At 34.6% G+C, this 17,174-nt stretch overlaps 1 long non-coding RNA gene across 2 annotated transcripts in view; it reads right to left on the bottom strand.

Annotated features, from left to right (window-relative positions):
* LOC126828432 (uncharacterized) overlaps nucleotides 1–16,643 on the bottom strand; it is a 46,847-nt gene extending 30,204 nt beyond the window's left edge. For both annotated transcript variants that reach the window (XR_007683053.2, XR_007683052.2), the window contains exons 1-2: nucleotides 16,505–16,643; nucleotides 8,962–9,743 (exon numbers count right to left, since the gene is read on the bottom strand). This is a non-coding gene — a long non-coding RNA (uncharacterized LOC126828432). The remainder of the gene's footprint in view (nucleotides 1–8,961; nucleotides 9,744–16,504) is intronic.
* Nucleotides 16,644–17,174: the final 531 nt, after the last annotated feature.

Genomic DNA, 17,174 nt, shown 5'->3' with positions numbered 1-17,174 from the left:
AACCCCCATGTTCCTGAAGCAATGACCGCGAGTTTTACAACATCATGTACCTCGTGGGTTTTCTCCGGGTCCTCCGGTTTCCTCACACTACTAAAGACCCTACGCGCAAGCGAATTATTCAAATAAAATTGAATCATGTGTTAGTCCCGAAATAACGAAGAATTTATATGCAACGTTTGTTAGTTGATACTAGGTCTAAATCTATTTTCAACGATGTTAGCATTGTTGAAAATCTCAACGCCTTACATGACAAGTATGTCATTGTACCAACTGACAAAGCGTCCAATAACTTAGTGTTTATATGTAAACGATATTATTATGACTGCCTGTTCAAAGAACTTAATTTCGGGAAATCAATCGACAGTACTACGGATAAACGCTCTACGCTTAGTAAGGATGAAATTATATCCAATCACAGATCTGTACTCACTTCATTTGGTACTCCATGTGGAGATACCTATACAGATCTGCCCTTGTTATATTGGATACCTAAACTACATAAAAATCCCTATAAGCAACGTTTTATAGCAGGTTCATCCCATTGTTCCACAAAACCACTTTCAAAAGTATTGACATCCATACTAACGGCAGTGAAAGAGGGTATTCAAAAATACCGTGACAAAATATACTCTCGTAGTGGTTTTAGATGCACCACAAATAATTTGTTTTTATTGGTCAATGTTGTTAGAATAATGTATATACAAAATAGAAATCTTCTTGTAACATGTAAGCAATTTACATGCAGAGAACAAACAATAGTGAAAACAACAGTTACCAGTATGTTATTTTTAAAATTACATAGTTGCTATGGCAACCACCCAAAGTTCTTAATATTTTACTAAAAATTATGCAATTTATAACAATTATACAATTTATAACATTTAATATCACATTGCTTTTAGATGCTAAAAGCTTTCTTTAAAATGGGTGATCAGTGATCACATGTTTCATTATGGTAAAAACACGTACCATTCAAAATGATATAAAATTGCATTTTTGGGGTTTGTTTTTCGTTTTGGTTGCTGGCAACAAAATATATGTTAAATATACAAGAGTAAAGATATGTAATTTTTAATATTCACAAATTTCTGGACTTGTAAACAAAATTCACTTCAAGATTTCAATTCCTTCATATTTCATTTACAGCATGTCTTAATACCAGCCAAATAAATGGGCAATTTGCTACCGCCGAATGTTTTCAAAAGTGAACATCTTTCCAGCTATTGAGAGAAGACATATTTATAAAGATTTTGATTTTATTTATTTTTTAAAATCTTGCCCAGTAGCTTCTGATTTTAGATAATACAATTATCAATATTGATGTCAAAGTTATTGAAAAATTTTGCTCAAACCTATACAATCCATATCATTTGACATTATATGGGTTTCAAATATTTTAAAATGCTTATTTTTAAATGTGGTGATCACTTTTTGGGTCATGGTAAACAGCGTTGAAAATGGTCAAAAATTGCATTTTTTCCATTTTGGTTGCTATGACAACCAAAATTGATAATATATGGCGGATTAAAAATATGTAATTTTAAAAATTCACAAACTTTTTGACATATTCCCATAATTTCACTTGTGTATCTCCATTCCTTCTTATTTTACTAATGACCCAAAAACGCCCCAAAAATAGGCAATTGTGTGCCGCGGAAAATTGTTCAAAAATGAACATATATTCAGCTCTTGAGAGAAGGCATATAGATATTTTTACTATTTTTTTTTCTGTTTATCTTACTTGATAGCTACTGACTTTAAAAAGCATAACAACCAGGTTCAATATTTCAGATATAACATGGACAAGACCATTTTTAATGAAAAAATTGACCAAAATCACTTAGACAAAATGGAATTTTTGAGAAAACCTATGTATTTTGGAGTTGCTGGGGAAATCGGAGTAATTGTTACACAAATGTGAAAATCGAAACATAATTAGCCTTAAAGTTGTATTTCATGAATTTACATCTACATTTTTGATAGTTTCGATACGAAATGAAATGATTTTATTAGCTTTTCAAGTAGATCTCATCATTCTTCTCACAAAACTTTTTACAGATTCAAAATCGGATGAAAACTTTTTTTTTATTGAGGCTCAAAGTTGCGATTTTTGACTTTTCGCGGAAGAAAGGTTTTTCAACACTTTGAAAAAAACATTTTTGGTGTTTTTTGTGATGCCATATTTTTTTTTCATATCAAACCTATCAAAAATAAAGATGTAAATTCATGAAATACAACTTTAAGCCTAATTATGTTTCAATTTTCACATTTTTGTAATAATTACACTGATTTCCACAGCAACGGCAAAATACATAGGTTTTCTCAAAAATTCCATTTTGTCACTGTCAGAGCGATTTTGGTCAATGTTTTCATCAAAAATGGTCTTGTGCATGTTATATCTGAAATATTGAACCTGGTTGTTATGTAATTTATAATCAGTAGCTATCAAGTATGATTAACAAAAACAAAAAGAGTAAAAATATATATATGCCTTCTCTCAAGAGCTGGATATATGTTCATTTTTGAACAATTTTCTGCGGCACACAATTGGGACATTAATAAAATAAGAAGGAATGGAGATACACAAGTGAAATTATGGGAATATGTAAAAAAGTATGTGAATTTTTAAAATTATTTATTTCAAATCCGCCATATATTATCAATTTTGGTTGTCATAGCAACCAAAATGGAAAAAATTGCAATTTTTGACCATTTTCAACGTTAAATTAAGCAGTTTAAAATATTTGAAACCCATGTAATATCAAATGATATGGATTGTGTAAGTTTGAGAAAAATATGAAGGAGTTTGGGCTGTTACCATAGCAACCACATTTATTTTTTCCCGAAAACCATTATTTTCCAATAATCATGACATCAATATTGATAACTGTATTATTTTAAAAACAGAAGCTATTAGATAAGATTTTAAAAAATAAATAAAATCAAAATATTTATATGTCTTCTCCTAAGAGCTGGAAAGGAGTTCCCTTTTGAAGAACATTCTGCAGCAGCTAATTGTCTATTTTGGACATTATTAAGACATAAATAAAATATGAAGGAATTAAGATCTTGAAGAGAAATTTTGTTTACAAGTAAATATGTTTGTGAATTTTAAAAATTACTTATCTTTACTCTTGTATATTACTTAATATTTGGTTGTTATAGCAATCAAAACGAAAACAAACACCCCAAAAAAGGCAATGTTATTCCATTTTCAATGGTGTTTTCCCTGACAAACCAATTGATCACCACATTTTAAGTATAGTAGCAGAAAGCATTTTAGCATATATTTATAGCCCATGTAATATAAAATATTAAGAATTGTATAATTTTAGTGAATTATTAAGGATATTGGATGGTTGTCATAGCAACCACATAATTTTAAAAAACGGACTAACTGTTGTTTCATAATCATTGTTCTCAGCATTCATTGCTTACATTATTGTTAGAATTCTGCTTTTACATATTATTTTCTACTCAGAAGATAACATTGACCAATAAAAAATTATTCTCTAAAGATTAAAGAGTAAAAGTAGGTTACTCAGTTACTGATAGGCTATGGTAGGCCTAGTCATGTTTATAAAGGCCTAGGCCTAAAAGCTACAATTTAACTCAAAGAATTGTTATGTTTTTACTTCACTTTTGAATATTTCTATTATTTCTTCAAATCGGTATGTAGCCTATTGAGCAACTTCCTTCTTTGTATATTTTAATTAATGTATTGTAAATAAATATCAAATCAAGGCCTAAAGGCCTTACGTTTGTCGGTTCTTTCAACTTGTTTAACTGCCCAACAAATAATATGTGATACTCGAGGTGTTTAATATAGTTTCCTAAAAAAACTAAGAATTAAAATTATAATAATTAGTATGACAACTGTTATATAATGCTAAATTATTTAATAAAACGTTTTGCGAAAATTGGGTATCCGTATCGATACTGAGTGATAGTAATTAGTAATATTGTCGACATGACTGACCTAATTGAAATTCATAATCTATGTCGGTTCCTTCATCTCAAACGAAATGTTGTAAATCGCCATCGGCAAATCCAGAAATTGAGCCATTTTTCAAACTATTTCAGCTAGCGTTAATTCTTTTGTTAGTCCAACTTTATTTGGGTATAGTTCCCTTTTTAAGTGGGTAGAAATCGATGTACTAATTATCAGTAGTACTATACTATCTTCCTCACGGCTGCGGTCGGTACTGAGACCCATGTGGATATTTTCTGGTTTCATTTCCATTCGTGTGCACAGAAATGCTTTAAAATAGGGCTTGAATAATTCAGTGAACAGCGAATTTATGATTTCAGTGCATTGAAACATTCATCAATGTTACAGAATTTTTCAATTCTTGAAAAATGTTTGGTGTTAAAAGTAGAGACGTTTGGTCGCTGGGATGAAATTTCCCTTCGATTTTTTTATATCCTGTACATGGTTATAAAAGCGCGCGAAGATGAGTCACGTGATGTAAACACAGTCGGCCCTGCGAAAGGCGTGAATAAAATGGAATTACTATCGTTATTTATTTTCAGGCAAGTCATTTATTCATATAACATAACGATTTCTTCATAAATAAACATCGAGTTGCATTTCGAGCTAAAATTACGGCGAATATGAGTCACAGGAACTTGGAATGGATTTTTCTTCTTGTGTAGAAATGATGTCATAACAAGGCAAAACTACGCGATTTATTTTTGACAAAATTGCCCATTGTATACAATTTTCAAATGCTCGGCGGTGGTTCTTAAAATGCTCCGATTTTGTTGATTTTAATAGCATTGAAATGACAATAAAACGAACTTTCGATCGGTCAGGGGTGCTATATTGGCAAATCGCCTCACAAAAAGATTACGTGAATTGAAGCGTTCAACTTACAAAAAAGGCATGGTATTTCGAAATGCCGACAAAGCACCCCCGACTGATCAAAAGATCGTTCAATTACCTCATTTCAAAACGTGACAAAAATTTTCAGCGTAACTTCAAAACACGGGAAATTGACGTTTTTCAACTTACGTTTATGAAATTAATAAAATGAACACATATATAAAAATTATATCAAGCAAAAGAACAGGATATCGGCTTCCAAAATATTTTAAAATTATTACAAAATATTAAATAGCCACCGTTGACATTAAGTTGAAAAAGGGTTACAAATCGGGAATAAATGACTTTCTTCCAACGCGGGCAATGGAGCTGTGACACCTAGTAAATATATTCGAAATCGTTTACGTGCGAAGTGCCAAAATATGAAATGTGGAGGGTCGATGGTCGAATAGGAACACAGTGTATTCAAAGCCGCCATATTGGAAGAATTCAAGCGCGAAGAATAGAGCAGCGATGCCAATGCGAAAACGAGCGCGAAAGCCAAAGCCTTGACCAAACAATCTTTTAAGTGACGTAAATATCGCGACTATAGGCCAGAGTAGACAGAATTAATGAACAAATTTTGTCTAGTGATACAAGGGAAAGCGTAAAAAAGTGTGAGTGCTAAGTACTTTGACCTAAATATCAACGGGCACCACGCGCAAGGAACTAGGGCAGTTTAAGACGCGTCGACAGTGTGCACCAATGCAAGAACCAAAAAGACTTCAGCAACGTAAATGACAGAATTAGCGGCTCCAAAAACATAAATTTCGAAGAAATTCCTTTCTAAGCAACAATAGCTAGTTGGGATATAAAATTACCTGTAATAAGTCGTAACTAAGTGTGCCGTGCGTATACTGCCAGTTGGAATTTACTTCAACCAATTGACCTACAAAAAACGGGCACCACACGACTGTTAAACTTAACGGATCTATTGATCAATGCAAATATCAGGTAGGACAAACTTAACTTATCAATTCCTTGAAGCGTTGTCCGTATCCAGGAAACAGAGGTGCGGCAATTACACTGTTGAAATCCAGGAACAAATTTGTTGCAAGTTTCTTTCTAGTCTCGTGTTGTCTACAAAGGTACCGGTACTGCAAATAACACTGTTGAAATAGGTTTTGCAAATTTCTTTCTTCTAATACAGTATTACAGGTATACAACTCTGTGTTAAAATTTTTGAGTCAGTAAACTGATTAGTACTATACGAGTGGCTTTAGCAAAATATGTCCACAGTTAGGCAGGAGGAATGTACGAATGATTGGCACAAAGAATAGAGGATCATGGGAGGAAGTGGCAGCAATAAAAGTATCCGATTACCAGCTACAGCACTGGGTATTCAAACAATAAAGTAATCGACACAAATACTATATTATTATCATAATATTCATTTATTATTAAGGCTAATCGTTTAAATTGCCATAGTTCTAATGTTATATGTGACCGGCCGCATCTAAATGAGTCGAAATGCGCAAGAATCAATAATGAGATAAAGACAAAATAAGTGAAAATATTGATTTTTCAACGAAATTGAGATTTTCACAAAAATAAGTCTATTAATATACTATCTATCGACACAGAAGATCAAAATAGCAATAAAACATTTTAAAACACCTGTATTTGAACGTTTTGTAAGCGTACCGCATTCTTAAATATGTCCTATTTCTTAAAATTCTCGGCGAAATTAGTTATTTTTCTTCGCTCGCAGTGGGACGACCGGTCATTCCTTTTGTATAACAATTGGCATCGTTGTAAAGCGGAGCATCTCTAGTTTATAAATATGATCAAAATATTGTCGGTGAATTGATTTTAAACGGATACAATCAAGTTTTAAACCCCTCCAAATGTTGCCATGCCGTTCACACAACTCCTTTGCTGATTGGCCCAGACACCGCGTGCAAGACATTATCGATAAATATTTGGTTTTGGCAATGTTTTGGGGTACCTACATGCGATTCACTCTGATTAGTGGCAGAAAAAAAAAATTAATTCTGATCGTATACATTGCCGTTGAGTGTTAATCGAAACCACGTGGCTGAAGATGTAAATTAATCGACAATCGGGTGTGTGTAATTGAGTACTACTATTACTAATCAACTGTCACGGGTCAATGATAAAGCCGTTGACAACTCATTATTTACTCCGAACAATTAATCCAAGTGGTGATTGTTTGATATCTCATATCATCTTTAAAAAAAATAATCTATAGGCCTTAAATTGAAATAAACAAAATGGCCAATAATGTTCTTTTCGAAGAGAATTTTATTGATAGCTGAATTCCGTTTACCGTCGCTTCTTCATACGGCATGCAAAGTAAGGAATGCATTTGGGATATTATTGTTTAAAATTCTCTTATCACCATGGGTTGAAAAAATGAGAGTGGCCAACGAGCTGAAATGCGACGATTCTCGAGTCTGCCATTGAGTATCCTCTGAATAATGTTGATATTTACATCAAAGCCAAAATGCACGAAAGTGAACGTAAGCATTGACTTTGAAATTGACATTTCTATAGGGACTCATATTTTGATAACGTCGCGGTACCTGAAAATAATAATAGACCTATCGTACACGCAAAATCTTATTTTAATTCACGTGTTAAATGAACACGCGTACAGCTGTTGCGGCTTCTTTGATGATAATCCAATCAACAATCTTAATCTCCTGATCACTAGCTGACACTAAGGTGCTAATTAATTGATGAGATTAACTGAGTTAATCTCACTAAAGTTATATTATACACAACAGACTACTAATGTATAGATTGTTCTTCAGTATAACACTATCGTGTGAATATTATGCCGTATGTGTTGTGGATGTTTCGTTACGAAAGGAGTGCATTTATTACGATTTTCGTCGTCAACGCCCTTGAAATCCTAAATAAAAACATATTAAACGAAAAAATATAGCAAATAAATTGTGGAAATAATTGGATCAAATTTTTACTACGATTTTTGTCTTCAGCAATACTGAAAACCCATGGAAAGATATATTCAACGACAAAACAGCAAATAAATGGCCTGGTTCCTATGGGATTTTGTTTTGGAACATACCAAATCTTTGACTTGCTTTTTCTCAAAACTTACTTTTGTAAGTTGGGTAGCTTCTAATGGACATAGCTCAGTCAATTTTGCCCAATTCAAACAAACTATACATCAAATTGAAGGTAATGAGTTGGAGAATGTGAAAATAACAATAACTCAATTTTCCAAATTTCCTCATTGTGACTCAGTATGCTGTGGGGGGTCACATATATTGTATAACTTGTGAGTTTTGTAAGAAACAGTATTTGGCCAAACTATCACCCCCTTTAGTACCAGACTTAATAGTCATAAAGTAATATTAAATTGAAAAAGATTGGAAAATCACCTCACATAGCCCCATACTTTAATAAACCTGGTCATGAATCTTATGTCTGCACTTTGCCGGATAAAATCCCTCAGAACAATAGAGCCAAACTCAATATTGCTGAATCACTTTGGATCCACAGATTAAACACTGTATGGCCTAGTGGTTTAAATGAAATGCCTGTAAATTAATTCTACACCCCTTTTTTTAACCATACATCATTTATTTATATTTAGTCTATATTATGTCATCAAAGTTATAAGGTCATATTAACATTATGACATCACTTATAGTTACCATGACTAACCTTGTACCCGTATTCAAATGTATCATTTGTGTAGTTGCACTCTCTGAAGAAGTAAGTTTTTACACTTACTAAACGTTACATTCTATAAAGATGGTTTTGTGATACCCAAGACTTTGTTTTTAACCACGCCTACTACTGGTGACACCCTATCAAGTTTATTATGACTTGGATCCCCTCTAAGTTTATGTTATTCAAATAGTTTTGGATTCCTCTCTCTTTATATTTATTTGGATTCACATGAAAATGTGGGCGTATAAAAATGTAGCCTATATTGCGTTCACAAGCAAATTGTTGACAGACGGAACAGACCTACAGGGTGACGACACAATACAGTACACCCACGCTGAAATGTGGTTGTATAAAAATGATATTGATCATCTACATGTATCAACACAATGCTGAACACCATAAAAAAAAAAAACCAAAAAAAAAAAACTAACCTGTTGTTAATTTGTCATAAAGTATAGTTGATTTGCCTCTTTCTAATCGATTTTTAGCCCGAGATACCATCATAGAATTTTTACTGTCACTGCGTCTATTAGATGGTATCACCGGCTGTCTTGTTTTATCCGTTTTGTGCTCTTCAGTTATTTCTGGCAATCCTACTTTTGTTGTAAGTTTTTTCTTATATTTGCCAAGTTCTGATGACGGTCTTGCAATTCGAAAATCTTCATCAATAACTGTCTTGTCTTCCTCACTATTATTGTCACTGCATTTGGAAAGGGGTTCTTTCATAGACAAAGTTTGCCATTCACGAGTCACATAAACTATATCTGCAATTAATTCTTGGTAACTAGATAACATTTGATATTCTAAACTTTTAGGAATAATTTTTACAATATTCTTGTAACGATAAATGAAACTTGCTAATTGTTCTAATGTATTGCCAGCTGTAAATTTTGCTTCTTCAAATAAATATCTTTGTGAATCTTCATCATTTGAAAGTATAATGTTTTGAAATGTGGTATTTATTTCAGACATAATACTTCTTTTACCTAGTACGTCCATCATTTCATCTTGTTTTTGTTTTTCTTTGTTAGCCATTAATGCGGCAAGCTTTGGATTAAGATGCGCAAACTTCAGACTTTCAGGTAATTCCTCAGGAAGTTTACGAAAACGCTTTGGTGTCTCGCGAAAGCGGGTTTGCTGATAAAAATAACAGTCTTGAGTTCCCATCCTTGATTTCTAAAATCAGCTAAAATTAGTTTAAATCTTCATAATGCTGAAATTATATAACATATGTTGCAGCAATCAATATATTCATCAGCAACTTTGTCATACAGCTTTCATAAAGATAGGTTGCCAGGCAACAAAACATATGCCCACAGCAGCTAAGTCATCAGAGCAGTCAACAAGAGTTGTCGCATATTTTTTCTATTGTCGGTAATGAAACATTTATAATACAGGGCAATTCCGTGAGTAACAGACTGGACATTTGGAGAAGGTTTTTATCAGTCCGCTTTTAACTGAGAAATACACGATGGTACTAAATATTTGGCATATTGATATAGTGATCTTGCAGAATCATTTTTAATACAAAACAGTATGACATACTTCTAAACAAATTTCATTCACTACTTCTCAAAGTCATGGTAACAGACTGACATTCTCGCAACCTAATGTTGATGGCCCACATACTCAGTATGGAATTCCTGTGAAGTTTGTAGATTTACAAAATCTTTGTATGTAATTGATAGATATCCTTTATACAAATGTTAAATTCTTTCACTTCTGGCAATTTTTTTCCATATTAGAAGTTAAATTGCCTTTGGTAACAGACTGACATGGTCCATAAAAGTCCGACGCATTCTGATTAAAGATAATTTTAAAAAATTTGGACGTAGCACCCCTCCGTCTTAACAACAGTAAGAAAACTGTAAAATGAAACACAATGAAAAAAAATAAATAAAAAATTTAAAAAATTAAATAACATAAGTAGGGTTTGTCAATTTGCCTAAGCCCATTGTATTGCTATCACTCAAGGGTGTGCTGTACAGAAATGATTTCCATTAAATTTTATTTGCATATAACAGCCTGGTAATGATAAATATACTATTTATTTGTCCTGTTGCTATTAAATCTATGAGAGCTGTTTATTTATATGCGTGCACATTAGATCATAAGGTCCATCATTGAGTCAAGTGCCAGTGTTTCGATTCACTGCTTGTACATGACAAGGAGTAGGGTCTCTTGTCCAACCTCATGGGCCTTTCTGGTTACCCCAAACAGCTAAAGACCCCTACGTGCACATGCATTATTGAAAAAAAAAAGTCCAGAAATGCCTAGCACAGGTTGCGTCGACGTTGAACCCCATTTCTCTAATTATATGCACTTTAGATCAGAAGGTCAAGTGACATGGTTTTGAATCCAACCTTGTTTGTAACAAGGAGTAGGGTCGTCTGTATAGCCTCTTGTGTTTTCTTTGGGTTCTCCAATTTCCTCCTTCTGCGTTCAGAGCTGAACTATGTGCAGACGAGTATTGATATTTGCAAAGTGAATTCCAGTGTTTATAAGTGAATTCTGGTGTTCATTAGTAAATTCCAGCGATTAGTTTACCTGCCTTTTATAAATGAAATGAAATGAAATGTGGTTTTATGGCACATCAGCTCCAACCGGGCTATATTGCGCTAACCATATAGTGAATTTATTCAAGACAAAATAAATGAAATCACAGAAATATATTTATATCCATAAATAAAAACAAGTATCACAGATAATATATAAAATTAAAAATAAATATCAAATACTTTATGAATATAAACAATTAAAGTGAAAGAAAACGGGTTACATATATACAATTAAAACTTATAATAAAATTTTGTCTCTTTTAAAAAATTTAGGATCTTACAATATAACTCCGGTTGAGCAAATAAATGTTGTAATGTCTGACAGCTGTTATATTTTGATCTAATATTTCCAAGATACTTGCACTCAATCAAAATGTGCTTCACCGTCAAAGGAACATGACAGTGTTCACATTCTGGTTGAGGCTCTCGCTTCAAGATGAAAATGTGAGTTAAAAAAGTATCACCAATGCGAGAGCGACACAAAACAACTTCATCCCTCCTGTTAGTTCTATAGGAGTTGGGCCAATCTCCTAAGAGAGGCTTAATGTGATGAAGTTTGTTAGTGCCTGCAAGATCCCACGACCGTTGCCAACGGCCATAAATTAAATGATTAATTGAATGTTTAAAATCCTTAGATGGAATTAAAAAGGGTGATTGGGGAAGATCTAAAGCAGCTTTGGCAGCAAAATCTGCTTGATCATTCCCCCTTATATCTACGTGACTGGGGAGCCAGCAAAAGACGACTACTTTGTTGTTGAACTCGTAAGATAGTAGCAGACGATAAACATCTGCTACTAATGGGTGTTCAAGCTGTTTGTTGTTAATTGCTTGAAGCGAGGACAAAGAATCAGTAAAGATAATATACTTTAAAGTTGAAGAGGATTGTATGAACTCGTAGGCCTGAAAAATGGCCTGGAGCTGCCTTTTATAAGGTCCATGGTTTATATTATACAACATTTAAGCCCGAAAGAAAGACCTGCAATATTAGCCTAGGCCTATAGGCAGATTTAGCTCTTGCATAGGCCTTTGGAATTAGGGCCACTGTTCGTGCAAAATTTCATTCATTACACACTACATGGCGTAGGCCCCCATGCCCAATTTCATTAGCCCCACTGGAGCAGAACAAATAGGCTTGCCAGGGCAGTAGCGCTAGTATAGGACCTTTAAACCCCATATTTATGATTTCATTTTACGCCTTTAATTAGCGACCGGCGCCACTGCTAGAGGACTCAGACAGTGTTGTGCACAGCTATGGACAATTATCAACCTCACTCCATCTATTTGTAGGTCATGTTATTCTGACGGAATTTGGGTCGGAAACCGAGTGAATCTCTTAGAGAGTATCCAAGTGTGTCTGAAAAAAATGGTTAATGGCGGTTGACATGCGGTAAATTGGCTTTTAATAAATTGTTGAATTTTTCTTTTTTATTAAAATTGTCTGATATGCGCTGATACGCTCAAAGTTTAACTTACAATTATGAAAATAAACACTAAATTAGTGATCTAAAATATTGCTGAGGACGGAAACCCCCGTGGAAAGTGGCAATTCCTGGAAATCCCTCCTCCATCACAATACGGACACAGACCACAGTTAATACCTCAACTGACTTTGACAAAAGAAAATGTGGCTTGTCATTCAGTGTGTATTATTAGATTTATAAGTGTAATTTAAAATGCAGATGCAATTTTTGAAAATTGAATTAATGCAGTCCATTTATAGTTGACTTCCAAAATGCTTGGGAAGAAAATATATTTGTACCTGTTGCATAAAGGTATTAATTTACTTTTACAGGATTGTGCATGTATGAATGATGAGTGTGAGATTAAAATGTACATTAATAAATCATAAATACATGAATATACAGTTTGGTATGCATAATAAAATTGCTGTGCTGGCCATATAAACTTTTAATTGACTTAATTTTTTTAAATCTTTTGTATTTTCAGTAGTATGGTAGACCTACATGGTAGCTACATAAATAAATATGATCCTGATTAATAAATAATTTGTTTGTTTTTTTAAAAAAAATTTTTTTTGGTGGGGGGGGGGGGGGTAATATTTTCATTTTATTTTCATTCTTAGTTTATTCTATTCTGTTTTGAATACTATACGACAAAGTTTTGTTTTTAAATATTTTGATTATATTTATGATTATGAATAAACTATTCAAGGTATGTGTCATGTGCTTGTATGGCTGTGTTGATACATAAATAAGCTTCATTTTGGTGAAAAATTATGTCTCTAGCCTAGCTCTTTTCGTTTCTCAGATATGGAGTGGGGCTGAAAATGGAAGCAAAATGGCTGATTTCGCGAAAAGTGGGGTCTGCCAGTTGGTGTCACTAAACGACAGTAACTCTGTCAATTCTGCTCCCATTTTAAAACCAGCGGCTGCCAGGCAGGATACGTCCACATTTTGCAAGAGATGGATAGAGAACAAGCTAAAAAGAAACAGGATTTTTTGTACAATTAGGGGCAATAATCCAGAAAGTTATGGTCTGAAGTGCGCAAATATCAAAAGGGACTGAGATCTTTGGGATATAAAGATATGTTTTAAGTTTCATCAAAATCGAATAAAAATTGTTACCTCTAGAGGGTCCACAACCTTGATATTACATACTTTTACACAATTGCGAACAAAGAGCAGCAATTTTGTTGGGCAGTTTCATTTCGATTTTCCCGAATTTCGAATTCAACCGTCATTATGTTGGAATGGTGGTATATTTAAACGGTTTTTAAAATCGGAAAAAAAGTTCTGACCTCTAGAGAATCTGCAAGCTAAAAATGTGATTTTTCGAACAATCAGGGGACATAATCCAGGAAGTTACATTTGGATATGTGCGATTATCAAAAGGAACCAAGATCTTAGTGTGTAACGGTGATATATTCACATGTTTTTTTTAAATCGGATAAAAATTGTGACCTCTAAAGGGACCACACGCTAAAAATGTGATTTTCTGTACTATCATTAAGGGCCAATAATTCAGGAAGTTACAATCCGATATGCGCGAATATCAAAGGGAACCAAGATCTTTTGGTTATAAACATGTGTTTCAAGTTTCATCAAAATCAGTTCAAAATTGAAATTGTGACCTCTAAGAGTGTCCACAACCTTGATAAACCAATATCGAAAGGAACCGAGATCTTTGGGAGATAATCCTATATTTCAAGTTTCGTTGAAATCGAATAAGAATTTTGACCTGTAGAGTGTCCACAAACAATTGTGGACGGACGGACGGACGTCCCGACCGACGGACGTCCGGACGGACAGGGGCAACGACAATATACGTCCACTTGAAAATGTGGGCGTATAAAAATTGGCGTTGTTTAAATGCTGAGATGTGCAGCTTTGGGAAAATAACAAGGTTATCGAAAACAAATTAATATTTAAAAATAGCTGCTTGTAGCTAGTTCAAGTTTACGTAATTATTTAATCTTCTGTACGGTTATTGCAAACATTAGAAAATAAACTTCCCGAGCTATGTGTAAAATGTTTGCATGATTGTGTTGGTGCGTAAATAAGCTTTATTTTGGTGAAATAATTATGTCTTGGTTTCTGAGATATAAAGTGCGATTGAAAATCGATGCAAAATAGCCAAACATGCATTTCAAGTTTCATCAAAATCGGATTAAAATTGTGACCTCTACAGTCCGATATATGCGAATATCGAAAGGAAACGAGATCTTTGGGTTATAAACTTACATTTCAAGTTTCAACAAAATCGGATAAAAATTGTGACCTCTATAGGGTCCAAAAGCTAAAAACGTGATTTTTCGAACAATCAGGGGCCATAATCCATGAAGTTTAGATTCGATACATGCCAATATTGAAAGCAGCCGAGATCTTTTGGGGATAAACCTATATTTCAAGTTTCGTCAAAATCGGATAAGAATTGAGACCCGTAGAGAGTCCACAAACAATTGTGGACGGACGGATGTCCGGACGGACAGGGGCGACGGCATAATACGTCCACATGAAAATGTGGGCGTATAAAAAGGTGATTTTTAGTACAAACATGGGCCATAATCCATGAAGTTTCGATCCGATACATGCCAATATCGAAAGCAGCCGAGATCTTTTGGGGATAAACCTATATTTCAAGTTTCGTCAAAATGGGATAAGAATTGTGACCTGTAGAGAGTCAACAAACAAATTTTGGACAGACGGACGGACAGGGGCGAAGACAAGATACGTCCACATGAAAATGTGGGCGTATAAAAATGGCAGTGGCTATTGTTATGAGTCGTAAAAATAGTCCTCACCAGGCTATTGTTACAATGATGCTTTCAGAGCCCTCAACCCTAACCCTAGTCAGACCCAGATCCAGGATTTTGTCGAGGGCATGCATTGGAACAAAGGGTAATCATCAGAGTGCCACATGCATTAGTGGTTTGCATTAGTGGCGTGGGCTGGGGGGGGGGGAGGGTACGGCCCCCAGGATGCAGGCCTGTAGTGAAGTTGAAATCCATTGATTCAAGAGGAGTAATAGAAATTGATGGTCGTAACAATAGCCACAGGACTATTTTTACGACTATTCAGTTTTTAACTTCGCCGATGGAGGGTTCTGAAAGCACCATCGTAACAATAGCCTTAGGAATATTTTTACTAGCTACGAGAACGTAGTGAAAAACGTTGAGATATACTGATGTGTTTGGTTTTAGCTACGATTGGATGCCTTAATTAGTTCCAAGTGGCAAACTCAGTTTCTATATTAATGCACGTAACATCTTAAAAATAAGATAATTTATACTATTATGACCAATTAAACTTACAGAGGCCAATGTATGGCACAACTATCGCCTAAGTAACACCAAATATTCGCGTTTGAAGTGTTGTTTTTATCGTCATACATCTCCTGTTTAAAAATGGCGTTCTTCGTAATGGCTTAACGCCTCGATTTTAAATACGATGATTCAAACCCGTTTTAGGTAGGATTATAATGCTTAATGTAGTTGGGTGTGGCAGAAATATAAATAACAATAATTTTATTAATCAATCGTTGTTTTGATGAAAAATATTGTCAGTTTTGCTTACTGAATCCCGATGCGATTCGCGTTGGGATTAAATTGCTACCTGGAACTATATAGGACCATCTCTTAATCTCGAACCACGGAGGGTTGAGAGGTGAGGTTTGTTATCTATATTTTTACGACTCGTCGTAACATAATAGGCAATACTCCAATGGCAATAGCCACTCTGCCCACTCATCGTCTCATGACTCATCTCATGCCTTTAAAAATAGCTGCCGGTCGCTACTTTAATTTTGGGCTTACCGATACCTGTTCCAAGCGAATTATTTTTTCCAACAAAATAAAAATTTATTTAGAATTTTGTCCTATATAAGAAAATAGTGTTCATATTTTTAATCCGTTACTTTAGAGTTCAAGTATACAGCTGTCAGAGTGAGGAAAGAGTACCTGTTGATTTTTCCGCCATCTTTGTCAGTAGTTGTTGACAACACGGTCAAAGGTGAACTCAGTTCCTTGGCAACCAAAGCGCTCTTCAATGAGGTAAGCCACTCGGTAAACTTCAGCAGATTCTAGCAATGACGTCTATACACTACCCAGCGGGCACACAACGTTGTGACAACATTGTTCAGGGGTTGTATCACAACGTCTGAAAAAGGTCAGCTGTAGGTTGTTTTGCAACAAACTCTTACGTTGTGACAACGTTGTACGGACGTCAAAGCAACATTGTCACAACGTTGTGTGGTGGTTGACGAAAAGTTGTGACAACGTTGTACGGACGCCAAAGCAACATTGTCACAACGTTGTGTGGTGGTTGACGAAAGGTTGTGACAACGTTGTACGGACGTCAAAGCAACATTGTCACAACGTTGTGTGGTGGTTGACGAAAAGTTGTGACAACGCTGTACGGACGTTCAAGCAACATTGTCACAACGTTGTGTGGTGGTTGACGAAAAGTTGTCACGACGTCAGAATTTGTTGTTTTTCAACGTTGTGTGGTGGTTGGCGAAAAGTTGTCACGACGTCAGAATTTGTTGTTTTGAGGTTGTATAAAACCCAGTATAAGCCCCATCCGAACTCCCTACAGTTCTACCCCCACTGGACTAACGAAGACGGGAAT

The sequence above is a fragment of the Patella vulgata genome, chromosome 7 (assembly GCF_932274485.2).
Source record: "Patella vulgata chromosome 7, xgPatVulg1.2, whole genome shotgun sequence".
NCBI classification, from domain to species: domain Eukaryota; kingdom Metazoa; phylum Mollusca; class Gastropoda; family Patellidae; genus Patella; species Patella vulgata.
This window is presented reverse-complemented; position numbering and strand designations above follow the sequence as displayed.